The sequence below is a fragment of the Podarcis filfolensis genome, assembly GCF_964270895.1.
Source record: "Podarcis filfolensis genome assembly, chromosome: 3".
NCBI lineage: Eukaryota > Metazoa > Chordata > Lepidosauria > Squamata > Lacertidae > Podarcis > Podarcis filfolensis.
The window spans coordinates 84,353,233-84,380,539 of NC_139606.1; the positions used below are offsets into that span (position 1 = coordinate 84,353,233).

Sequence of the window (27,307 nt, forward strand, 5' to 3'; positions counted from 1 at the left end):
GTTGGCTGTCTGTGTGCCTTCCTTCAAAGTGTAATAGAGTTTACGGAGTTATTATTTAACTGTCTGTCAGTGAACCTGTTGCTGAATAACCCTGCTCTAAGGCTCCTTAGCACACTTTGCACTCCTTGTCCACTGAGCAATGCCGGCTGGTGCCGATGGGAGTGATAGTCCAATGATATCTGGAAAACAACAGGTGGCTTGTCCATTTAATGGTGGCGGGTTCTCAAATGGGAGGAAGTGAGGGAATTTATTATTTATACCCCAGCCACTCTGGGAAGCTCCCAACAGAATATTAAAAACACGATAAAACATCAAACATTATCCTCAGGTCCAGCTCCGAGGGTCTTCTGTTGGTTCCCTTACTGCGAGAAGTGAGGTTACAGGGAACAAGGCAGAGGGTCTTCTCCGTAGTGGCACCCACACTGTGGAACGCCCTCCCATCAGATGTCAAGGAATAAACAACTATCTGACTTTTAGAAGACATCTGAAGGCAGCCCTGTTTAGGGAGGTTTTAATGTTGGACATTTTAGTATGTTCTGATATGTGCTGTGAGCCACCCAGAGTGGCTGGGGAAACCCAGCCAGATGGGCAGGGTATAAATACTACTACTACTACTACTAATAATAATAATAATAAATATCAAATGTGAGGAAGCCTTTAAGCAACCAGCAGTGGGCCACACCTGTTTAATCATGTCATGCTGTCAGTGACAACTTGTTCAGCCCACTCATAAGAGCAAAGTGTGGAATGGCAATCAGAGCTGCTGTTTAAGCTGAAATTGGCACTGGTTTCCTGGAGAGCTGGAAGCAGCTCCGCTCTAAAAGGCAGGGGCTTTTAATTATCTGTAATCATCTAATGAAGGTGGTTCAGCCTCTTAAGATCTGCAGACGGAAATGTTTTCTTATATATGAAAAGATGAAGTAGTGAGAGAGACAATATATGAACCTGAATATGCAGAATTGTGAACCTAGGAGTGCAACATGAAAAACATGGAGCACGTCTGCACTGCAGTTTTGTTGGCTATATTCTGGTCTGGTGCAGTTCTGACTTACAGCACCTATGCCTTGCTAGATGTTATAGAAAGATGCATGTACAGTAATTGTAGTGAACACCCTCTTAAGGGTTGAAAAGCTGCTTTGTACAGAAGGGCAGTTAAGAACAGGGAAGTAGTGGGAAATGATGCAGTTAAATTTTTTGCCTGTTCATTATTTTTTTCCAGAATCACACCATGGCTCTGTGTGTGTGTGTGTGTGTGTGTGTGTGTGTGTGTGTGTGTGTGTGTGAAACACATGGGAGCTAGGAGGTTCAAATACATGTTTGAAAACCCAGTTTGCCAGGGTTAGCAAAAGGCAGTTTGTTGCAAGAGGTGAAGGACAAGATCTGTCCATATAAGCCAACCAGCCTGGCAATTTAATACTGATTTCAACATTGGCAGTGAGTCTGTGTCCTTGACTGCCCTTGGTGGCAGTAGGCCAGTTTAGAGGGTGCAGGGCAGGCTCTGTCCTCCAGTACCACTTGCCTGAGGCACCCACCTCACTCTTACCTAATGATAGGGCTGGCCTGTTTCAAACAACATCAATAGGCTGCAACTATACATGCCTGCATGGAAAATTCCAGAGGGATTAGGTGTGTGAGACTGTTGTAGCAAAAGCAATCTCAGGACTACACATTTATGTAGCAGATGTTTACCGCCCCCCCCCCCAGAGTTGTGCACTCCAGGAATGCATCAGTCTAGAAGTAGAGAACATACATGATGCATCACATATGTGAAGTCTGGGATTCACTGCTAGTATCACTAGTTTAAAAGTATTTCTGTTTACCGGAGCAAAGACAGATCTCTTCTTGAGACTCTGGAGTGCTGCTTCTAATCATGGGTGATAACTCTAGAGTGGTGGCTGCAGCATCATCATGGGCAGGACTCTAGTTCCATAGTATAGTTTTGCAGAGCCATCATTGTGTGGCCAGTCAGTGGCTTGTGTTAGGTTTATAGAACACTAACTTCCCAGCTCTCTTGTTACCATTGTATTGCTATCCATGCTGCTTTTGGGGATTTGGGGTGGCTTTTTAAAGGATTAGACAGATTCATGGAGGATAAGGCTCTCAGTGACTACGAAGCATGCTAGCTATGCTCTCTGGTCTGGTGCACTCTGGTCCTGCTTGCAGGTTTCCCCATCAGCATGTGGTTAGCCAGTGTGAGAAGAGGATGCTGGCCTGCATTGGCCATTGACCTGATCCAGCAGGCACTTCTTTCTTTCTTTTAAAAATAGGCTTTTTCTGTTAATTTTCCAAACCTTAACAAGTGAATACAGTGACACGTAACTTGGTGGTTGTTACCACTAAGAGAGTACAAGGTGCATCAAAGGGGTATGAAAGTTTGTGCAAAAGCACAGACCATGGCAAATCATAATGGCTTCAATCTACTAAGTCTTTCCAAAGTCCTCTGTTTGATTGAGGCGGTCTCCATATCTGGCCATCCCACTGCTTCTATGTGAGGTGAATGGTTGCCAAGCTGCATAGAGGGATAATGGGTCTGATTTCCCCTTAGCATGTATTTGACGTGTCATTTTCCTCTGTTAGCACCACTGTCCAAACATAAGTATACCAAGAGTCAGCAGATAATCTATCTGCAGAACGCAAACACCTGGCAAATTCTAAACACACCACCACTATCGGAGCTATCAGCAATTCTTTATAACATGTTATCCCTAACAGCACTAATGACGTGGTCATGTTTTGTGTTTTACATTAATTCCATTTCCGCAAAGACACTGGTCCAAAAGGTGTGCGCGTTCTGAAAGTGCCACTAGAGGTGCGGAAATGCCATAGTAACACCGTAGCCGCTTCTTATGTTCTTACTGTTTAATTTAGGCCCAGGGCCTGCTTAGCAAGTGATGGTGCATTTAGGCTAGGAATCACCAAAATTTTGGAGCCCGATGACAAATTTGCAGGCACCACACACCCATCACATCCTGTTTCCTTGGCTACAACAGAATGTTTCTTTCAATCCTAATTTCAGCAGGTGGAGGGGAACTGATGGACACCAAGAAAAGGCAGGTACCATACTGACAACCCCTAATGTAAAGCCTCTGAACCAATTCTTCATGGCTGTCCATAGTATTGATTAACCTTGGAAACAAAGGGAGCCTGGCTCAGTGCTCAAGCACATGTTTCACATGCAGAAGGTACCAAGCCCATCCCCTGCCTCACAGATTAAGGAGATTAGGAGCAGGTGAGGTGAAAGAACTGGAGCCTGATACCCTTGAGAGCTGCCATTGGTCCAAGGATGAACAAACAGGCCTATACCTTTCCTTCTCTGCTGGCAGCCCTCCTAGTTTTTGCATTAAGGATATAGGAGCTTCCAGGTGAGATTCTGGCACCTCTCTTTTGAAATTCAATTGTGCTCACACCTCTTCCCTTCAGAAGCAGGGCCTCCTGCATCAGGATTTCCAGAGTGTAAGAGAGGGCAAGAGGCTACAAGCTATCTGCACCCAAACAGGAAATGAAGGTCATGAGATGGCAAGAGGAGACTCTGCACTTTGTTAACACTTTGCTGCTAGGGTTTCTCCTGCTCCGTTGACTCAGGCTGCCTCAGCCCATGCTGCTCCCCATTCAGCATCGGAGTCTCTGTTGAAGCCACTGCGTTCCAATGTACAGAGCTGGCTTCAACTAAAGCAGGCCCTTGGTCCAGCTCTAGCCTGATATCGTCCACTCCAGGTGTGGAGATCCTCTAGTTATCCTGATGTTACTACAACTGCTGTGTTTATTCTGCGTGGAAGGGAAACCATTTAAAAAAGTGTGTGGCAACATTTATCTATAAGGAGGTACAGGAAAGCTTCACCTATTGCATTTCTGCCTGCAATGCAGAGCTGTCATCAACGCCTAGGATACCCTGCCCTAGGGTGGGGGAGGCACTCTGCACCTGCTCAAGGGCACTGCTTTGATTACTGATTCACACGTGCCAGAGCAGAGTCCTGCTTTCAAATTAAAGCCTCATCTAAGAAAGGTTCGCCAAGGGCGCCAGAGGATAAAAGCAAGCACTGGGCGCGCTAGGACCTGGGGATGCTCAGCAGGCGCCCGAGCAGAAAAGTCTCGCCGGGACGAGCAAGCGAGCGAGCAGTCTGGTGGAAGGCGGCGAGTTTTCCGCGGGAGAGGCGGAGAAAGCGCTGGAGCCGGCGGCGAGGTGGCCGAGCCCTGGGCAACATGTAAGCGTGCGCGGTGGTGCCTCGGGGCTCCAGCTTGTGCTTCCTGCTTGCGTTTGGCTGAGCCGAGTTCCCCGCAGAGGGAACCTACAGGTTGTAAACACCCGGGGGTGGGGGGAGAGAGAAAGAAGCCGAGGCGGGCGCCCTTCGTCCGGGGCTCGTCCGCAGGGCCACCCGCTTCTCCCCGCGGGGCTCATTTCTGAACTGCGTCTGGGGGTGGCGGCGCCCTTTTTCCGACTCCGGCGCGCAAGGACGGATCTCGTTGGCGCACAGCCGCTGCTTCCAAAGTGGAGCCTGCTCGCGAGCCTTGGGCGCACGCCTGCTTGGCCGCGTCTGTCCCGGCACATGTCGTTCTTCTGAAAAGCAAGTCGGGCCGAGTGCTTTGGCGGGTGTGCCCGGAGGTACAGTTCCTCAGCAGCATGGAGAGGAGATTAGCTCGCCCTTTACGCACGCCCTGCTGTGTACTCGATCGCGGTGGATTTCCTACCCTTGTCACTGCTTCGGGACATCCAGGGAGAAATAAATCTCTTATGTTAGCCGGTGCAAGGTGCGCGTGTCCTCCAAAGTGTAATGGTGCGAAATCGCCCAGAGGGCATAAAGCGCTTGCTAAATTCTTAACTGGATTTGGCTGCAGAAAGCTTAGAAATTGCCCTTTGAAGCCTCCCAAAGATAAACTAGCAGATTCTCAGGAAGCTACCGGTTGACCTGATGCCGTTTGCTTGCCCGTTTGATGCAGCAGCAACAGTGCTTGATTTTACCCCTTGGGTTGGGTGGAGTGGAATAAGACTGAGCTCCAGATACAATTGTGGTGTTAGGCGTAGCAGGTCTGTGGCAGGGAACCAGAGAGCTTGCCTGGAAGTTGCATGTAAGTTGTTGACTGTGCTTCCTGCATGCAGGCTTTAATGCTGACTAAGTAGTAGGACTTTGCCACTAATGTCTAGGCTAGGCTGCTTCTTTTTCTTTTTAAAGCCTGGAGGCGTGCCTAATGTTTGCTTTATCTTAGTCTAAACAAGGTTAAGGGTGTTGGGATATTCCATCAAGCAGGTGTAGAGCAGGCATCGGTCATCGTTTTGCTATGTCCTTGGTGCTAAGTCTCCAGGGCTGGCTATGTGTACAGATCTCCAGGTTTTCAAGGTCACAGCTTTGAATACAAATCTGTGAAACACACTGCCATTTCTGTTGCACGCTAGCAGAATGTCTTCATCCATTCTAATATCCCCACCCCAATTTCCTTCTGTTGTTCTCTTTCCCCACTAGCCAGAGCTGTCCTAGGTCAATTGTGTAGGCATCTCAATGATGGAGCTGTGCCAGGTTTGGCCAATCGGCACAGGTGTTCAGAAGGGTTCCCAGGTTGCAATCCAGAGGTTGTGTAGATGATTTGTACTGTTTTTACAGGAGCAAAAGAGGAATCCGTTGTGGTTTCCCTTCTTCTGTTGCTCTCCTGATGCCTTTTGCCCATATGTTTCTGAACACCATTGCTGGAAATCACAGGAGGGGAGAGCGCTGCTTCCATCAGGTCCTTCTTATAGGCACTTGGTGGTCCACTGTGAGACCAGGATGCTGGACTGGGTGGGCCACTGGCCTGATCCAGCAGGACTCTTCTTATGTTCATATTCTTCTTCCACAAAGTTGGCAAGGTTTCCTTTTGCCCACGTGCCCCTCTTGCTCTAAAAACTGGATCCTCCCTTTGCATTTGACACCATTTTAAACAGAATGGGTCTGTCACCATCACACTGAGCTCAGCCCAGAGTTCAATATGTAAATACATGTGGGTCGCCAGCGGTAACAAGGCAAAGGGAACTGCAGTTGCCGATGTACTGTGTGACCTTGGGAGGTGGCTGATGCTCTTTGCTGAAATTTCCCTCCTTGTACCACTAGGGAGGCTACTGCCTTGCTATGCAGGCTATGAGGCTGTGTTCAGGAAATGCAGAAGGGTGATTGCTGATAGGAGTCCTGTTCCTCCTGAGCTTCCTGCCCTTCCAACTGCTATGCAGCTAATGTTGTGGGAGACCTGCCGTCCTCTCAAGCTTAAGCTTGATTTCCAACAACTGTTCAACAAATGATTGGCGGGGAGAAGAACCATGACAACAATCTCTTGTGCAAACGATGGCTGTTTTCACTCATGCAGTTTAAAGTGGCCAAAATGCCCATTTGCAGGACAAATGCCTTTCCTGTTTTTCTCTTCCGCATGAAGAGTAACGTGAAGCGTGAGCTTCTCTCATTCTCTTTTAAGCAACACGTGTGAGATGCTGCTTATTTAACTATCTAGACAGATATAGCTTAATACTGTCTGTACAAGTGGATTCAAAGTTTCTGAATTAGCTGGGAGAAATACAGTGGTGCCTCGCAAGACGAAATTAATTTGTTCTGCGAGTTTTTTCGTCTTGCGAATTTTTCGTCTTGCGAAGCATGGTCAAGTCGCAACTGCACCTCTTCAAGCGGTTTTAAGAAAAAGGAAACAAACTTGCAAGACGTTTTCGTCTTGCTAAGCAAGCCCATAGGGAAATTCGTCTTGCGAAGCAACTCAAAAACCGAAAAACTCTTTCGTCTTGCGAGTTTTTCGTCTTCCGAGGCATTCGTCTTGCGAGGTACCACTGTATAGGTGGTTTTGCTGCGTTTTGGTAGGTTGTGATGATTTGCTCAAGTGTGGAAGGCCAGATTCTCGTTAAAAGATGAAGGCTCCTTTATTTCAAGCATATTCCAGGGGACTAGTCTTGAATCCTGCGGTCAATGCACAAGCAGGAAATTCCATTTTATGGGTGGCTTTTGGAGCAAGGCATCACTGAACGGGTGAATTTGTACAAGGGTAGGCAGTCCTTCAGAGCCTCTCATGCACTGGGGCTCAGGCACAGTTGCTGTGCTCATGCAATCGTCATGGTAACGTACAGCTGTAATCTGCCCCCCCCCCCCCGCAAGTCCTTCCTCTATGAGCTTGTTCTAGCCTGGATAAAATAGCTTTTTGCATGAATACCGCAGCAAGGCAGTTCCTTGTGCTTCCAGCCCTGATCTGCTGATGATTGTGCTGGACAGCACCAGACACCTGTGGAGAAGTTAATGTTTCTTTATTGTCTAAAGCCAAATACCAAATACTGCAAATGCTGTAGCTTTGGTAGTTGTGGAAAGATCAAGCTGTCTTAATTCTCACTCTTTTAGCTACTGTTTTCTCTGTGAAATCACAGGACCCTGAGGTGTTTTTTAAAAAACACACACACACACAGGTAATGTGATTTAGAGAGAGAGAGACAAGATGACTTGGTATTGAAGCCATAATGCCTGCATTAGTCAAAAGTTTGTTTTTGTTGTACGTATAGTCTTAGACGAGGTCTGGGAACCTGACATGGGGAAGCGCCTGCACTTCAGAATTTACTACTACACACTGTTTAACTTTTACCCTTTCTTTCAGCTCTTGCCTTTCTTAACACGTCCAATAGCAGGGATGTTTCTTATCAGCCTTATCCCCTTTTTGCTTTGCTAAAGTCGCTGAAGTTCTTCTCTGTTTAATTCTCCCCATGCATCTTTCAGTGTAATTTCACTATCGTAGTAGCTTTCTGCTTTAATGTTCTCACCACATCAGTGCATCCATAACTCTGAGAACTGCCTTCAGGCATGTGACTCAGCGTGATTTTTGGCTGCTCAATCAGCTGCTATTTGAACTAGTCAAGTGATCCTTCCTTGAGGGGAGATCCCTACAGCTGAGGGTGAACAATTCCTGCCTGAGGAGAACACTACACGGCAATTAACATCTCTTCCGAATTTAAAACTCTCCCAATGAGCATGACAAACAATTATAACCTAACACTGGAAAAGTTTTGCTGTTTTGCGAGTTGTGAGAGAGATTTCTGCTGTTCCCATTTTACAGAACTCTGGCTGAGGAATCATATAGTGAACTCATGCCTGGGCTGGGATCAGAATTCAAAGAATTTACTCACAAGGCCACAAAGAATTATTGTCATGGGCCTGCAGTTATGTCAAAAGGGTCTATAGCTCTCACCCCATGCTTTTTGGAAAGAAAATGCCATCTCTAGAAATCCCTCCCACCAAAGGTTTTTCAGGGGCTTATATTGTTTTCTTTTCAGTGCCAAGCGCAAGACATTTTAAAATACATTCTTTCTGCCTTTTAAAGTTCAGATGTTAACTTGCACTATTTAAAAAAGGGTTTTATTTATATTCAAGTGAAATTCAGCAACAAATGTCAACGCAAGGTAAATAGAAAAGAAAGAGAGATGTAAAAACAATTCAAAAACACAAAGTTCCCAGGGAACAGGCACAGTGCCTTATTCATCATATTGTCTACACTGGTGTGAATAACATTTAAACCAACTTCTGCAATATCTGTTCTCTTATTGCTGTATGGCTGATTATTTAGCTTTTGTATTTTTGAAAACCATGTCTAAAGGAAAAGAAATCCACCCATGGAAACATTTTGGCAATGATACATAGAACAGCAGCAGAAATGGAAAGTGCAGAGGCCAAAGCTGGCATAAAAGCAGTTATAAAATAAATGTTTGTCCCAGTCACATTTCTCTAAAAGTGGTTGCTTTTTCTTTACTCTTTTAAGGGTCCAGTCTTCAAGTTATGTCTGGTGCAGAAGGTATGCTTTGGTCAATGGGATTACTTGGGAGATAAACTTGATTCATAATTTCTTTTTTAAAATGCTTGCCAGGACCTAAAATTACCAGCCAGTAGCAAAATCACATGCCCTCATTCTCTCCCTGGATCTGCTCTTTAAAATCCTATAGCTGTGACCCCATATGAACAGACTCCATAACCCAGCTTTGGTTATCTACATTCTGGTAGCCTCTAGGCTGAATAACTTTGATGTATTATATGTGGGGCTACCTTTGATGACGATTTGGAAACTACCGCTAGTGAAGAATTACCTAAGTGACCAGATTGCTGACTGGATGTACATAACGCCAATACTGGCCCAACTGCATTGGCTGCCAATTAGTTTCTAGGCTCAATTCAAGGTGCTGGTTTTGATAAAAGCCACTGGAGTGGGGTAGCATGTGTCTTTTTTATGCTATTCCAGGATGGACAGTTTTTGTTGTTGTTTAGTCGTTTAGTCGTGTCCAATTCTTCGTGACCCCATGGACCAGAGCACGCCAGGCACTCCTGTCTTCCACCGTCTCCCGCAGTTTGGTCAAACTCATGTTCGTAGCTTCGAGAACACCGTCCAACCATCTCGTCCTCTGTCGTCCCCTTCTCCTTGTGCCCTCCATCTTTCCCAACATCAGGGTCTTTTCCAGGGAGTCTTCTCTTCTCATGAGGTGGCCAAAGTATTGGAGCCTCAGATTCAGGATCTGTCCTTCCAATGGGCACTCAGGGCTGATTTCCTTAAGAATGGATACGTTTGATCTTCTTGCAGTCCATGGGACTCTCAAGAGTCTCCTCCAGCACCATAATTCAAAAGCATCAATTCTTCGGCCATCAGCCTTCTTTATGGTCCAGCTCTCACTTCCATACATCACTACTGGGAAAAACATAGCTTTAACCATACAGACCTTTGCCAGCAAGGTGATGTCTCTGCTTTTAAAGATGCTGTCTAGGTTTGTCATCGCTTTTCTCCCAAGAAGCAGGTGTCTTTTAATTTCATGACTGCTGTCACCATCTGCAGTGATCATGGAGCCCAAGAAAGTAAAATCTCTTGGACACTTTTAGTTAACAAATTTCTTCTATTTTCTGATATGTTTTTAATTTGGTAGTGTATGGTTCCCTCCCCTCCAAAAAAGTAAGTTACTTTGAGACAAACTTTTTTTTGTAGTAAACAGATAAATATAATAAATAACAATGATGACACAGTTGACGCTGATGTGGAAAGTACAGGCATATGGGCACTTCCCTGCGTATTTCCTCTGACAGGCCTTGCTCGTAGTTTCTCCTTGTGTGGGAGGACAAATCTGCTAAGTCATGCAAAAGGGAAATACAATGCTGTCACGTGCTGCTCCCGGGGCCATGCCAGGATTTGGCTTTGGGCACATTGTGGCAGACTCTTGGGGGGGGGGAAAGCACTGGCATGTCGATGCATGCCAGAAGTTGAATCCTGTGGGCAGCAGCAGCAGCACACGTACGTGACAAGTGTGTGGCCAGCAGAAGCAGCTTGGACATTAGGTATAGGGAATGCTTCTCTTTACGTGCAGCATGTTCAGATGAGCCACCCTAAATGGGAGCCAAAGAGAACAGGGACAACAGGCCTGTGCTGTAACGTGGATGCCGTTGCCACGAGCAGATCTTGGGAGGTTTACCTTGGTGTTTTAAAAGTTTCTCCATTCTTTCGTCAGGCTATCGGAAGCACTTAATTCTATAAGCCATTTAATCCAGCTCCTCATGTGCCTCATGTGACGCCTTGATCCTTGCTAGGGAAATAGCACAGTTCCTTTCCTTCTCCTCCATCCGCCTGTAACACCCCTTAGCAACAGAGAGTCCTGCTCTCCCATTTTAAAGGGTGGCAGAGCTTCCTAGGCTGCTCCAGCTAAGGTCAAAAAGTACTTTGTCTCTTTAACACCACCTCTCTGCTTTCCCTATGGATCAGATGTATAAACATTGCACTGCCCTCCATAAAGCTATTACACCCACTGCCTGTTTTTTGTTTTTTGTTTGGAAATGGGAAGCAACCGCAGTTTAAAGTTTCACGTATCTATCAGTTTACTTAAGCGCTGTGGCACAGCACATTTAGGATGCATGCAAAGCAGGCAAAGCGAGCTGGAGCAAAACGCTTCTCCTGTGGAAAGCATGAGTGGCTCCTGAGACAGTAAAATGACCAGATCTCTGCTCCCAGCAGTAAAGAATTAAGATGGATCTGGAAACCACTTTACTATTAAACTGAGGATGGTCACCTGTAGCCCCCTGTATGTTGGGGGCCTACAGTTCCCACCACCTCTGACCATTAGTCATGCTGGCTGGGTTTGAGGGGAGTTGGGAGTCAGATTGCATGAGAGCCAAAGGTTCTCCATTACTGGTCTTCCTCCTTGTTTTGGCACTCTGAATGTCTCAATTACTGCATCAGTTTTTCCAGCAGTAGTCCCTAGACTCTCCTTTTCATACCCATTTTTAAAGAAGATGGTAAAGGATTGTTGTTGTTTAGCCATTTAGTCGTGTCCGACTCTTCATGACCCCATAGACCAGAGCATGCCAGGCACTCCTGTCTTCTGGTAAAGTAAAAAATGGGTGGATTTTGTTTTCCCCATTACTCCACATGTGATACAAAATACAAATTTTGCTATAATCTGTCCAGCATCGACTAGCAGATGCCTTACATTTAATCCTAATTGGAGTCAAGTGCCAGCATACTAAAAAATAAACTATTGAATTTGTGCACAAAATGATTTCATCAACTGTTTCATCAAAGGCTTTCTCTTTTACTAAGAGCTTACAGAGAACCTTAAGTTCTGATTTTCCATGAGTACTGGCTTTTAACTTGCACTTGATGGAATACTGTGTAGACTTCACTCATGCACCCATTGCTAGCTCTCATGTAATATGATCAAATCAGAGGGTGGGAAATGAGCAGGGGGGGCGGATGTGTAGGTCAGAGTTCTGGAAAATCTGCAAGATCTCCATCTAGAAGATAAGCTTGTCACAAGCCATTTTACAGTTAATCAATGCTGATGTTTTGGTTGGTGGGCTGGGAACAGTGACACTGCAAGAGATTAAAACAGACCAATCAGGGAAGGCAGAGAGGCTCAAGATGTTTTGGTGCTTGTGGCAGAAGATCCAAATGATACCCACAATGGAGGTGAAAAACGCACCAGTAAATTACATAATGGATAGATTACTGTACAGTGATCTGTTGTTGTTTAGTCGTTTAGTCGTGTCCGACTCTTCGTGACCCCATGGACCAGTGATCTACTGTGCTGCAAATAATAATGTGGAAAAGGATCTCTTAATTATATTATGCTACTCTACTAGGAAGATGCATCTTGGGCCTGTTCATACCACTGACTGCTAAAGAAGGAATTACATACAGCTTGTGTGAAGGACTATGCCAGGCTTCCTCAACCTTGGCCCTCCAGATGTTTTGAGACTACAATTCCCATTATCCCTGACCACTGCTAGCTAGGGATCATGGGAGTTGTAGGCCAAAAACATCTGGAGGGCCGAGGTTGAGGAAGCCTGGACTATTCAATTCCCTACTGAGCCAACTATTTATGGTTTTACTTTACTTTTTCTTTTTTTTAAGCAGTCCTGGAAAATTACCAGGCCTGCCCAAACCTGAGGCTTAACAGCCAAAGTTTAGCTTATTGCGCCACATTTCTCCTCTCCCTGAAGAAACGGAACACTTTGTGTTAGGCAATCTGATGAAATGCAGAGTACATATTCTTAAGGACCACTTGAAATAAGAGAAGCTAATTGGTTTCTAACTTTAATGAGATAAAGAAAATGAAATGGTGCCATTTCTTAGAGGCCTGGACTTTGCTTCTTGGCTCCTTGCACATCCTATGAACAAAAGCAGGGCCAGCGTCTTTATTTCTTTATTAGTTATGTGGCTAGTTACATTTTAAAATATAAATGTAAATGCCAGCATCAACAGTTGGCACCACTGGGCTTCTGCCATTGGTCCACAGCCCAGCAGGGGACCCAATGGCAACAGCCCACCCCCTGGGGGGGGACCTCTTCCAGTTTGTTCCCTCCAGGGCTGGCCCAGGACATTTTGCAGCTACAGGCAATTCGGAAGATGCTGCCCGCAGGCGCCCCTCCCCTGTGCTGAAGGTGACTGAGAAGCAAAAGGAAGTTGAAGAGGAATGGGCAGCAGGCAGGTACAGAGGAGGTGGTGTCAGGGCTTGAGTCAGGTGTAGGTCAGCAACAAAAAAACCCATAAATCACCCGAGACCAGTGAAGTTAAATCTTCAATCAAGGAAACAAAACCACAGCTCAGGCCTAGGGGTCTCGGCAACTCTACTTGGAGGTCTTGCCCCGACAACACAGTTGTGAGGACTGAAGGTCCCTGTCTTACCACCCCTCCTTAAGGCTCTTCCTTTCCTGGGTCCCCCCCCCCCAGTCTCAAACTGCATCTGCACACAAGTAATCTGTGTTCTGGTCATTTCATTTCTCTGCCCGTTCTCAGACACCAGTGGGGAGGGGAGCTGGTTGCAGCAGGAGGGGGAGACTCCCTGGATTCTTCAGCAGCCTCTTGACCCCCACCCTCTTCAGCCTCTGCTTCTGCCTCAGAGTCTGGACTGCACTTTGCCACAGACTCTTCCTGCTCATGAAACCCTGTTGCCACGCCAGCTGCCGACACTTCCCCCCACAGTCTTTTCTTTCTCTGACCACTCATTGTCATAGAATCATAGAATCTTAGAGTTGGAAAAGACCCAAACGTCATCTAGTCCAACCCCCCAAGATGCTGGAATCTCAGATAAAGCACCCACCACCAATCCCCTGGCTCTGAGTCTTCTTCCCCTGGGGGGTTCGCTAGGGGGTTCCCCGGCTGGTGTCTCCCACCACTCCTCTGCAACCAGCCAGTCCATGACAGGTGGGTGGACATGGGAGACGAGACGAGATCCTTGGAGGCCAGATCTGCCACCTAAGGCAACTGCTTCACCTTGTCTCTGTCAGGAGCTCGTCCTACTCACGAGTAGGACCCTGGCAGGGACACATGCCCAATTGGCATGTTCCCACCCTCCTGGTCGATCGTTCGGGAGCTTCAAAAGCTTTCTTCTGCCTGAACATCACAGCGAACGATGCCAAGAGACATTGGCACACTTAGGGATCTGCAGAGTCATCGCAGCTCGCATAACAGACCTCAGCAACTCAGCGTTTTGGCTAATCTACTTTATTTACATATAAACACACACGGAACACTGCAACATAGCTCCCTCTCTCTCTAGCATCAGACAGCAAAGAGAAAGGACAAAGGACAATAGTTCCACTTCACGGAACACAGTAACACAAACATCCTGTCTCCGTCACTTCCTACTTTGTGGAGTCAAAACATACACCGTCATGTGATAGACAACAATCCCATGACTGCAATCATGGAGCAGGAATTCTAACAGTCTCATGGGCTGGCTAGCTCTGGTTCACTGCCTCTCAAGCTGACCCAGACCACAGAGGTGGTGGCAAGGAGCAATAGATGCCGCTGCCTGCTTGCTCACTGGCTCTCTGCCTGGAAAAGAAGAGTGTGGTCATGGCAATGGGGAGGAGAAGGAGCAGGTGGTGAGGATGGTAGTGAGAAGGGATTCTCACTGAGAGGGGTGGAGATGGCCTTGCCCTAGGTGGATCTCAGTAATCTGGAGCGGAGGCTGAATTAAGACAAGCCTTGCAGTGAGCCAAGTACTAGGTTGTGCTATAGTAATACTTTTCACTTGTGAGCTGCTAAGGAGCGCTCTGCAGAGGCCTGCCATGGGCACAGCTTGTCCTTTCATACCATTTCACACAGCTGCCACTGACATCTGCCAGCTGGTCCTGCAAAATCCTGGCAGCCGAGGAGAGTTTATAGAGCAGGAGGACAAATCCCTGAATCCCCATCATCGTATCCTTCCCTGGATCATCTGGTCTAAGGATATATAGTACAGACTGCATACCTGCTCCTGAAATCTCCCAGTAGAATTGGACTACCCTGTAATAGGAGCATGTGGCGGGAGTTTTTTCCCCTGTTTCTGGAAAGCTACTAATCTATTTTCAGCTGTTTTTAATTGCACCTTAATTGAAAGTGAGCTGGCTGCTTTATGTTTGACTTTAACATATTGTTGGCTGGCCTCGAGAAAGGTCAGTCTTTGAAGTGAGAGATCTGGCTTAATGCACAACTAGAGGTGAGGCTGAGTGAAGGCAGGGAGGTCAACACTAGGGGGAGCAACAGCCAATAAATACTAGTCTTCACCCCACCCCTCCATTCTGAGTTCTATACAGACAAAACTGTAACACAGGTGGAGGAAGTTGGCAGCCAGCCCTGCCCCTTGGACTAGAACACAGGCAGGTGGGGTCTGGCTGAGGTTGTGGGGGCAATGCCCCATTCACCCTCTAACTGGTGAGGGTGGCTCTGCGGCACAAGACCCTTATCCTAAGCCCAGGACTCTACATTGGCTCTTTTGCTCCCTGCTGGTCTTTGGCCTCCACTTCATTTTATGGCCTAAGAGCTTGGCTAAAGTCCAACAGTGCTCCTTCGCTGGAGTCTGGCTCCACTTGCCAGCCAAGGAGCTGCTGCTCCTGTACAACAGCTTAATAGACCCGATGACCTTGGAGCCAGGACATGCCGTTTTCCTTGTTGAGCAGGTCTGTCGGCTCCCTGCTTTGCCAACACCTCAGGGCAGGGGGCAGTAATGTAACCGGCCAAGTCTTTGATGGGCTCAAGGTGATCTAGGCTGGGGTGTCAAACTCAAATTGTTCAGAAGGCCACACTTCTATTTTTGATACCTCAAGAGAATCACATTGCTATCTTTACAATTTTAAGCCTGTATTATTATTATTATTATTATTATTATTATTATTATTATTAAAGAAAAAAGATTTTAAAATCATAATACAAGCTATAATACAAGAAAGAAAACAGAGAAGAAAATACATTATCTTATCTGTAAGTTGGAACATACCGTAAATGATATCTACTCTTCCATAGATCTCTCAATCTACATTCATAAGACAAAAGTCACACACACACACACACACACACACACACACACACACACACACACACTATAAATAAGAGGAATAGTAATATGGCTTTTGTTAATATGTAATAGAATTTGCAGTCTTCAAGCCCTCTCTGTTTGCTCTCTTAGTGATGTTTGCATTACTTTGCTTTAACTCCGTTTACTTTGTAAAACTCTCTTCTTTCTCTCTATGACTCACAGCAATGCTCCCTCTGTACCATCTTTGACTTCTCTCTGTTAGATGTCTCTTTTCCTCTCCACTCCTTAGCAGGCCCTCTCTCCTCTCTCTTTGCAGTCTATGGTGTGTGTGTCTTCTTGCGCTGCCAGAGTCTGCAGCCCTATCCCATGTTATCTCCTGTCTATCTCTGTTACCCCCTTTTCCTAGGACCACAAAGATATAGAAAGCTGCCTTTTGCAGAGTCCATCTAGCTCAGTACTGACCACACTGACTGGCAGCAGCTCTCAGGCAGATGCTCTATAATTGAACTACATCCCTTCCCGTTCTCCACCCCATTCCGTAGTTGAGTTTCCTGCATTTCAGGGGGCTGAACAAGGCAATCCTTGGGATCCCTTCTGATACTACAGTTCCATTATTAGGTATCATAACAGTTTGTTCCAGAATGGTGTAGAATGGCTCTCGCCTCATCACAGCAATTCAAAAGAACATATTCATTATGCAAAATCAATGCAGGGGGAAAAACCACCCTCCCAATGGGCTTGGGAGGTGTAGTTTCTTTCATTATGATTACAACTTGCTTGTCTTCCACATGGAATTCAAGGCAGTTGGTGCCCAAGGAGGTTCACAGGGAGTCTCCCATCCAGGCACTGGCCGGATCCAGACCAGCTTAGTGTCACGTGATGTCAGATCATGCCCTGTGCAGTCGAGCCATCCTCATCTTTGAAGGTGGCTGGTGGAGATGGTCTTGCATGCTTAAGAGAGGCATTTTGATTTCAATGGCTAGGAGGAACAGGGAAATTCCAAGGCTGAAAATGTATGTTAAATTTGAATTAATTGGAGGTTCGTTTGTTTTATAAAAAATTGAAAATCAATAAAAAAATTCATAGGCATAAAAGAGAGAAATTCTGCAGCCTCCAGAGTGGAATTCCTGCCATGGGGCTCTTTTGGAGGGTACTTGAGATGGGACATCAACCAGTTTGCCTCTTCTGTGTCATGAGAATTCAGAGGTGAGAGACAAGGTCTACTCTTTCTGCAGTAGAGATGACAAACTACATTTTGCTGCCTGTGCCAAAGGAACACAGGAAACCCAGAAATGTAGGCATCTGCCTCTTACTGAGTCAGACCACTGGTCCGTCAAACTCAGTATTGCCCATCCTGACTGACAGTGGCTCTTCAGAATTTCAGGCCATGAGTCTTTCCCAGCCCTACTTGGAAGATGCTGAGGATTGCGTCTGGGACTTCCTTCATGCATAGCAGACAGCTACAGAGCTATGGCCCTTCCTCAAAAGTGTTCCCCATCCCATATGCAAAAGCCAGCTGACCTGGCAACTGAATCTTATTTCAGCACTGATGATGGGACATTGTCCTTTATTGTAGCAGCAGGTGAGCTTATGGGGCAAGTGACATGGTGCCCAGAGCTCTCTCCTCCAACACCCCACCCCAGCATCCTTTGCCACCTTTGCCACCTTGTTCTTCCTACTGGTAGGACCGGCACCCATACTAATATTTTAGTTGTGATAACTTGTGAGTTTTCAGTTTGAAAAACTGGAACCACGATCTCGTGTCAGATTGAGGCTCCAGTATCGCACTGTTCCTACAAGCAGACTGTGAATGTGAGCAAGATTTTGTGGGAGTTCAGCTGGCAGGCAAATATCACTAAAGACACAACCTCATTGTATTGGGAAAGTGTGGAAACAACTTTTGAATCCATACAAGCTATTTATTAATCCTAGGAGGTGAACTGAAACTGTTTTAAGTGTCAGTCATCTTGGTAGTTTGAGCTCCCAGGCTATTAACTTCTGGGAAATAACGTCAGCCGTGAGAAGGAGCTGCCATGAGATCCATTTTGGCTTAATATTTACCTCATGTCTGAATATATACCACACCCCATATCCATGGTTTATGAGATTCTGGTGAGTCAGAATCTTGCAACGCAATTGTGTGGAATGTGCACAGCTGAGAGTCTGCATGCGTGATGGTGGTGCCCCCGACAGAGCTGAAGCCTGAGCTACGGACAATGCAGGTTTGTTTCTGCTTATTGAGCCAGAAAGGCAATGCTCAAATTCCTGCTTGTTCCAATATAGAGAAATGACAGCTCCCACTGGAAGCCTGCAAGACCCCATAGAGCCTCCACAGACAACAATCTCAAGATTCTATCAGCTAGAAGGTTGAAAATATCAGTAGCTTAGGGAGGGTTGAGCGTGAACTGTTATTGTCACCCCAAATGACGGGCATGCATTTGCTGAGCCAGAAAGGCTCATTTTGTGATGGTGCCACAGGATACAATTGACACCATGTCTCCTGGACTGCCTTATCTGTTGAGTAGCGAACCTGTTTTCTCCAGCAGAGGGCAGTCATTTCATGCATGTACTGTATTGGATTGGCATTTTGATAGCACCCAGGATTAAGTGGAACTTTGTGATACTGTATATGATCTCACTATCCACTATACAATTTCAGCCTGTAGCTTTCTTAATTTTACTTATGCATATACATGAAGCACAGGGATCACTCAAAATTAATTTGCCACCCAGTAACATGGCAAACTAATGACCCATTCAACATTTTAGAAACACAAAATGAGTAAGAAATTATTGCAACTGCAATATAATAATAATTGTTAACTATAATTAACTTCATTATTAACTATTGAAGAATTGCCCTTATTTAGTAGCATTCATTACTATCATCTTTTGTGTTATTTCAGTGCAGATTGCACTGCATTGGCAGAGAACAAATCAATTTTAATTCAGTCTCTCGAGGTCTGGATACATACGGTAATTCATGCCAAAATTAGGGTTATTCACTGTGATTTTATTATGAGAAATAATCCATGGGAATAAAATAAAACAAATGGATAAACTGCATCCATAAGAAGTGTACTATTTATTAAGAGCCAGGCTCCGATATATAAAATTAGGCATGGGTAGCAGCTTGATTCAAAGTATACCGGTACATAATATGGTGACAGACCACCTAATGCCATTTCCGTCCTACAATCACTTAGAGCTCACAATGAGCAAAAAAACCCACCCATCATGCATGTGATATATGTTGTATAACACATCTTTTATAATGGCAAATTATATCAGTACTCCCCTTATCCTTCTACAATATCTCACTTATGTTTTTTGGTATCACATGTGTATCACAGAGCTTAGCTTGCCTGCAATGACTGTGGATTAGAGTTGAAGTGTGCGTGTATATAGTAGTACAATCCTATTCATCTTTAAGTAAGTCTCATGGGTCTCATTTGAGCTTACTCCCAGCTGTGTATAGAGGACTGCAGCCAATTGCATCTTTGTACAATGGTGGTACTTAGGCTTTAATAACCTGGCACCTATTATTGTGTCATTTTGACAAATACATAACCTCCCAGGCTTTTTCAAATATTGGATGAGCTGATTTTTAACACTCTTTCCATTCTGTTGCTTTTGATGTGTGTGTGTCCATCGGCCTGTTGCAACGATTGTTTTTTATATTATTTTTCTTTAACAGTTTAACACTGAATATGTAACTTTATTTAAAGTTTAATATTATTAACTAAGACTTGTATATATGGCAGCCATAGGTGACAAAGAATTGCCGGAAGGCAAGCGCATAGCATGCCTTGGGGGGGGGGAACTGTCATTATACAGGAGCCTTGGATTTTGGGGAAATGTGTGCTAGGAAGGAGAAGGGGAACAGAGGGAGAACCCCATGTGGTGCTGGCAAGAGGAGGCTGCACTAGGAGCCATGATGATGGGTGCTACTTTGCACCCAAGCTTGTTGAAGAGAGGGGCAACGAGATACATTATTGAGGTACAATGTTCTGTACCTCCTCCGCTGCAGACTCCCAGGTGTAAAAATGTGGTAATAAACCATAGATCTTAAAGATACTAGCCTCCACTGCACCTCAATCTCTCCAATCCTGCGTAGCATCTAGAATTCCTGGAATCTGTAACCACTCATGGAGACTGGGGTAGTGTGCAACCATTGCAGATCTACTGGCCTGTCTCCTATAGGTCTTCTCGGTATATCCCAGTTCACTGTTGGTATGTTTTACGCTGACACTGCTGCTTCTCTTTATTTTTGCAGACAAATGAGTCATCAACAGGAGGTCATGGCCTTGTTTCTTCAGGCTTTTCCTGATGCTCCCCCGCCCCTTTGTGGATATATTGGCTCATAAGGAGCTTCTTAAAAGCAATGTTGGATGAATTAAAAACAACATTCTCCTTCTGCTTCACTTTCGCAAACCAATAAAATAACGTTTCCAACCTCTGTGTCTTCTCTCCCCAGCACTGGCCAATTGTTAAGTGAATACTTTTACAACCCATGCACCAAATTGGCCCTCATATAAGTCAAAGCGAGAGTATTTGCTGGAATTTTTGGAGTGGGGGAGAGGAGGGTATTTGCCCTTAAAGAGCAGCAGATAGTCAGTTTCTATAGTTACCACCACAGCAGTGCCTTTTTCTGCACCCTTCAATAAACCCCAAATCATGGTGCACCTCTTTTTCTCCCCTCCTCCTTCATTTCCCTTGGACAAGAGAAGGAATATAAGGATTTGCTACAATTTCAAATTTAATTTTTAAAAAACATGCTACCCAAGCCCTAGGTTCCAAGTCCTCAAGGTTGCAGGGACAATGCTGACAATATTGTCAAATGTTGTTGCAGCTACATTATCTGTGGAATAATTTTTTCTTTCCATTTAACCCTTTTCCCTCTCCACCCCTGAGCATGCACTCTCTTCTTTCTGCAAGCTCCTCTTTTACTGCTCCCTCCTTTTCACTCTCTACCATCTCAGAGATTGGGGTGGCGTGCAACAATATACAGATACATTTATAAGTATGTGTGGGGAAAGAGTTAATCACCTTGGCCCCGACTCTTTGCTGCAGCATGTATCTAACCCTCCCCAGGCTGTTTGCTGAAATTTAAGGATACATGATTGGGCCTCCAAAGTTTCAAGTCATTTGGGCCACGGATTCAGACGAGCCGTGACAGCAATCGACTAGCATCCTGATAATGCACCCAGTAGCCATTGGTGCCAAGAAGCTTAGCTTGGCCTTGCTTCCTGGATAATGGGACCCTAATGACCAGAGGGTTTGTACCTTTTTCCCTGTTCTCATAGTTGTTTAGCAGCCATGGCAGAATGAACCCTTGGCAGCAATCTAGGATTGAGGATTTTACGGGAGCAGCAGAGAAACTGGGGCAAATAGCCCTGCATGAATTGGGGCTTAACATTGCTAATGGATCTCTGCAATAGGAGCAGTTTGTTTGTGAGTGAGCCTTGAATTTTGCTTAGTATATGTGTATATTTCCCTCCTAACAATGCTAATAGCTGCTTTGGCAGATGGCATATAGGTCTGGGAAATGGTGTGTGAGACAGGCTAAACACTATGACCTCTGCTCCCCCTGTTTAATTAGGTGTTTGCAGACAACAAAGGCTGAGTCCTGAAATAATTTTCAGCAGTTAAACTCATAATCCATTTATGTTCATTTTCATTTTATTTCTATATTTGGATACTGCTTTAAAGTCGTCGTTTGCAGGAAGATGTTTATAGAGCATTTTGCACTTATTTCCTAAATCCACTGTCCTTGAAGTAAGTCCTGTTGACTTTCAAAAGGATTAACTTACAAAATGAGTGATTTAGAATTGCAGCTGTGGACAATATTGCTGCTTTGGGTTTTCATTTTACAGGATGTTGCTACAAGAACTCTGGTGTATCTCTAGAGAAAATGAATTACTTCCAAATTCTGGCACCAGCCTTTCCTCGGGATTGGGGGTGTGCTGAGTAATTACATTCGTTTCATATGATGATTCCTAGTTAGAATGAGTGAGAATTCACTTTGTGTTTATTATTTGATATTATATGCAGAACTGCATTTAACCCCCAATCCTCAGCTTTCACTGTGAGCAGGCACTAATGGAGGCAAAACTCTCCATAGAGTAGTTCCTTTTCTTGGAACTTCTTTTCTCTTGAAAGTGAAAGGACGATTTATCATGCTTTTGAGGATTAAAAGATCTTTTACGTATGCCTAAAATGATCATAATCTTCATAACCTTTTTGAGCAAATAGTGTGTTTCCTTCCCTTTGCATTCTTGATATAAAGGCTAAATAAAAGCCAGTGTGGTGTAATCGTCAGAGTTCAAATCCGGCAGTGTTCAAATCCCCCACTCAGCCATGAAGGTCACAAGGATGATCTCAGGCCACTCACTGCCTATGAGCCCAACCTTGTTATCCTGTTGTTAGGATAAAAGAGGGGTGGGGAGAACGATCTCCACTTTGAGGGTTTTTTCCCCTACATTCAAGTAGTATGTAAATTTTATGAAATAATAAATAACTATGTAGTCACCTTGAACTCCTTGGAGGAAAGGTAAGATATAAATGCAACAACAACTTTTAAAGTAAAAAAACAAGTCTTGTGGCCCCTAGTACTTAAGGCAGGCATAAGCAAACTCTGGCCCTCCAGATGTTTTGAGACTACAATTCCCATCATCCCTGACCATTGGTCCTTTTCTCTAGGGATAAAATACATGCTTTGCATGCAGAATGTCCCAGGTTCAATTCCCATCATCTCCAGTTAAGATTGGGATACTCCTGTCTGAAACCCTGGAGAGCTGCTGCTAATGAGTATAGATTGGAATCCATGGATGACCAAGATGAAGATTACATTTGCAAGCCTATCTGTGAGCTGCCCTGAGTCCCTGTCAAGCAAAAAAGGTGGGGTATCACTTAATAAATGAAAATAATAAAATTTAAATAGGTCTTGTTTCCATCCATAACCAAGGTTGAAAGGAGGACTCATAGGACCTTGATTGGTATGGTAACTACAATAACTACGTTCAGTGTAAAGACAGCGAAGAGTCTACTAACACAGCTACTTCTCTGGAAATCGCTCACTATTGATCATTAACATGGGTGGATCAATTACCCTGATAGCTGACTCTGTGACTCCATTTGGTGTCATGACCTCTGTTTTGAGAACACTACCTGTGTGATGACATTTTGAGGTTCTGTTCTGCTTAGCCTTTCCTTGTATTCCTCTTCTCATGAGGCCTCATCAGAGCATGCTAAGTGCCATCAAGCCTCTTTGTGAATTCCAGTCTGCTAACAGACTACTGTATACTGCCTTGCTACCATGGCTTGCCAGATATTATTAAAACAGTAAGTTAAGCTGGTTCTTGGCATTCAGGGAAGTCCTGGTTGCAGTAATTATCTATTTTACCAGCTTCATGATGGGCCTTGTTTTCCCATTGAAAGAAGAGGTTGACAAACTCCGGACTGCTCCCTTATTTTCTTTTTTTTCAGTGGAAACCCAGATTCATATATGGGAGGTGCATTTTGCACAGATGCAACCCTTCACCCTGTGAACAGGATTGCTGAGGCCAGTGTCTTTGGGTCTGCCTTTCTGAGCCTATCTCAGAGTAAGCCCTGACAGCCAGGGTGAACCCTGAAAGGGGAGAAAATAGTCTGTTCTGCATCTGGATTGCTCATTATAGAAGTGAGTGTTTCCTCTGAAATATGCAGTTGAACACCACCCCAATCTCTGAGCAGTGCAAGATTTCAGGGGTTCCAGGTGCTCATCCAGGGTCCGTGTTTCCTTTTGCAAATGAGGCACAGCAGAGACTGTGGTGTCTTTGTGGTATATGGTTTATTTACACTTATATGCGACCTGATCCTATGTTGAAGGGGTTCACACCATTAACACCCCCAAAAGCTCTTCTCTCATAGCCACAGCCTTGGATTCAAATACACAGCAAACACTGTGCTCTCTCCCTTCCTTTTCCAGTCTGCAACACACACACACATACCCACCACTAGGTTTCATCACAACCAACTCTCAATCCTGACTTTAGTCCTTCCCACTATCTAAGAGCTGGAGGGGGCCCCCCACTCATTTGCCATCTGGTACAGAGCCCCTCTCAATTTTCATAATGGGGTATCACTCTTCCTTTGTTTTCTTAATGGCTTATCACCCCAGGTGATTACCTCAACAGGAAACTAGCCTGGGTTATATTTTACCACTTGCTGAATGAATGTTCAGTGTCTGGCACCCAGTTTAACACTCCAAACCTTGATTAAATTCTAATACTTACTAGATCCAGGAATTATATGTGCCTGACACACACACACACACCCGAACTCAAAACAATACTGATGCCCTGAAAATCTCTGGAAAAGCACATAAACCCTGGCATCTCCTCCTACCAAGGATGCAAGGCAGAAAGTGGTTCCTTAAGCAGGGAAGAGGCTTTCTGTGTGTGGCATAAGGCTCTGGAAACTTATTCACATTCAGACCCTGTCCTGGGTGTTTGGAAATAGCAATGACCCACTTTGTCGTCTGGGCTCCTGAATGGAGAGGCTTGAAGAGAGCAAAAGACATGGAGGGTGGGTGGGAGGAAGCAGAACATTAGGGGCAGCGGCAGTGGGTGAGGGGTGGCACAGCTGCCAGCCAGAGTGAAATGTGTGCCAATTAGAAGAAAGGAAGGGGAGGTCACAAAGACCCGTTGCCAGCCAAATGATGATTGGAGAGGAGCTGGCTGGAGGCAGTGCCACGGCAAGAGAAGGGTGCTAGGGAGGAGTGTGCAGAGAGGCAATCAATTTCAACTAAGGCTGCCCTATTCAGAAACTTAGGTAAAGGGACCCCTGACCATTAGGTCCAGTCGCAGACGACTCTGGGGTTGCAGCACTCATCTCACTTTACTGGCCAAGGAAGCCGGTGTACAGCTTCTGGGTCATGTGGCCAGTGTGACTAAGCCGCTTCTGGTGAACCAGAGCAGCGCACGGAAACGCCATTTACTTTCCCACCAGAGCGGTACCTATTTATCTAATTGCACTTTGTGCTTTCAAACTGCTAGGTTGGCAGGAGCAGGGACCGAGCAACGGGAGCTCACCCCGTTGCGTGGATTCAAACCGCCAACCTTCTGATCAGCAAGTCCTAGGCTCTGTGGTTTAACGCACAGCGCCACCCGCATCCCTTTCAGAAACTTACAGTGCACTGAAATGAATGGGAGTTAAATTCCAAGAAAACATGCTTAGGATTGGGGCCATAGTCCAGGCATGGTACTAGACATGTTTACTTGAAGGCAGTAACTTACTCCAAGTGGCTGTCTTGCATTTATAACCTGCCATACCTCACAACAATCTTGTAAAGGGGGAACAGCTAAAAAGAGTGGCTGTCCCAAAGTCTCCAAGTGAGATCTATGGCCCAGTGGGGATTTCAAACCCACACCTCCCTGCTCCTATTCCAATGCTCTTTATCACTGGGGCTCTCTCCTACCCCCAAAATTAACACACATAGGAGAACTATGTCCCCACTTTCCGCCAGGCCTCAGACACTTCTTCATGCAGTACATAGTTAAAACTATGGAACTTGCCCCCACAGGAGGCAGTGATGGCCACCGAGCTAGCTGCGTTTAAAAGAAAATTAGACAAATTTATGGAGGAGAGTGCTACTGATGGCTATGCTTTGCCTCCACAGTTGGAGGCAACCATGCTTCTGAAAAACGTTGCTGGAAACGACAGGAGGGCGGGCAGAGTGCTCCTGTGCTTGGGTGCCGCTTGCTGGCATTCCGCAGGCAGCTGGTTGGCCATTGCGAGAACAGGATGCTGGCCTGATCCGGCACAGCAGTTCTGAATACGTGATACTCGGAAGATGGGCAGGCCCCTTCCTCTCCTCACGCCCCGCTTCGCACTCATACCTCATGGCGAATCTCGAACGAAGGGCTTCCAGCCGCCTCCCTCGTTTGGGAAGCGCCCTGCCAACTGGTCCAGGCCCAGGGCACAGTCACCAGGCACGGTGCCCAGCAAAGGCGGGAAAGGAGGCGGCTGCTGCAAGCCAACAGAGTCCCTGCAGCGGCGAAGCGGCGCGCGAGGAGAGGAGGAGGCGGGCCGCGGGAGAGCCTATCTTTACCACGAGGCGGGGCAGCCCCGGAGTGAGCCGGCCCCTTCGGATGGAATTGCCGCCGCGAGGACTCTGCACGCCGAGACCGGAGAGCGCGGGGCCGGAGCGGCTGAGGCAGCGCAGGTGAGTTTCGCTTGGCGTGCGTAAGGAACTGCTTCCCGCGTCCTGCCCGGGGGCCCAGGCGCTAGGCGAGAACGGAGAGACCCCCCCGAGCCGGGAGGAGCGACGTGGCTCCGCAAGCCGATGATGGATGGGCCGGGGTGGTGGCGCGTGTGCCTGGCATCGGGAGCCAACTCTCCCCGGAGCGACGAGCGCGGGGAGCGCAGTGGCAGGTGCCTGTTGCCGCTCGGAGGCGCTGCCTGGCGGAGGGCGGAGATGGGCTTCCTGCCTTGCTCGCTCCGCGGCCACGAGGCGAGCGGTGCCAGCCTGGCACCCGGCTCTGCTTCCTTTCCAGCAGGCGGCTCGAGGAGTCGCTCCGGTTTCACGGAGGCGGCAGAGCAGATCCTAAGGGCGCGAGCAACTTAGTGTCTGTATTTATATATCTCTGTCCGTCCATTCATCCCTTTTCCCACCCGCTGCCCTGAAACGTAGGTTGCCAGAGTAACGCTTATTTCTCTCAGAAGAAAGAGGCGCCCAAGCAGCGGCGGTGGTGAAATTTTTTGAAGTTGGCGGGAAGAGAAGTTGGCGGGAAGGGGGTTAGGATGCCCGCGGTCGGGGCTGGGGGGCTCTTCCCCATCTTCGTTCACCTCTTATGAGTCGTACTCTGTTCTTCTTCGACATTTAAGAGCTTGTGAGCCCTTCCCCTTTCTTTGAATAAAAGAGTAACGATTTCTTCCTACCTCGTGGTAACGGGGACCGCCCCCACTGGAATCCCTCTATTGTTTCTGACGTATCGCAGCGCCGCCGTTCGTCTTAAAAGGAATTGCTTATCTTTCCAGATGGCGATCGTGTAAGCTGTGTATCCCTTACATTTTATTGAGCTATTCCATACTGCAAGGAGGTGGTTAGCGTAGACTGTGCGAGAGAGTCCTGTGAGCTGGTCTTGGGCACACCATTTTATTTATTTTTTGCACACCTACGGATGGTTGCCAGTGCACAGGATTGTGTCAGTGGTATAACCAAAGTCTCCTATGGAGACTTCAAAATTTGTACCCACATGCAACGATTGCTGCTTTTTCTTGGATCTTGTCCGGTATTCCTGAGAGAAGTCACCCAACCTTAGTGTGCTGCCTTTTTTTTTAGCAGGGGTGGAGAACCTGGGCCATATCTTTATTTCCCCTCACAGTCAACTTTGACAGGCGGTTGAGACTACTCCCCAGTCAATCACCTGTGTGAGGAAAGATAGTGACCAAGCAGAATAACACCTCCCCGCCCCTCCCCGTGCATCAGATGATCAGGCTTCCTGCAGGCTTTGAATAGCACTTGCGGGAAACCACAGAAAGGGAGAATGCTTTTGT

At 46.2% G+C, this 27,307-nt stretch overlaps 1 protein-coding gene across 3 annotated transcripts in view; it reads left to right on the forward strand.

The window, feature by feature from the left end:
• The first annotated feature begins 4,025 nt into the window (after positions 1 to 4,025).
• Positions 4,026 to 27,307, forward strand: part of SLC29A1 (solute carrier family 29 member 1 (Augustine blood group)) — an 87,794-nt gene continuing 64,512 nt past the window's right edge. Inside the window, exon 1 of one of the 3 annotated variants that reach the window (XM_083604563.1) lies at positions 4,026 to 4,202. The gene's annotated coding sequence lies outside the window, so the exon portion shown is untranslated. Of the gene's footprint in view, positions 4,203 to 25,848; positions 25,959 to 27,307 lie in introns of those variants that run through there. The other 2 variants (XM_083604564.1, XM_083604566.1) reach the window with 2 other exon arrangements.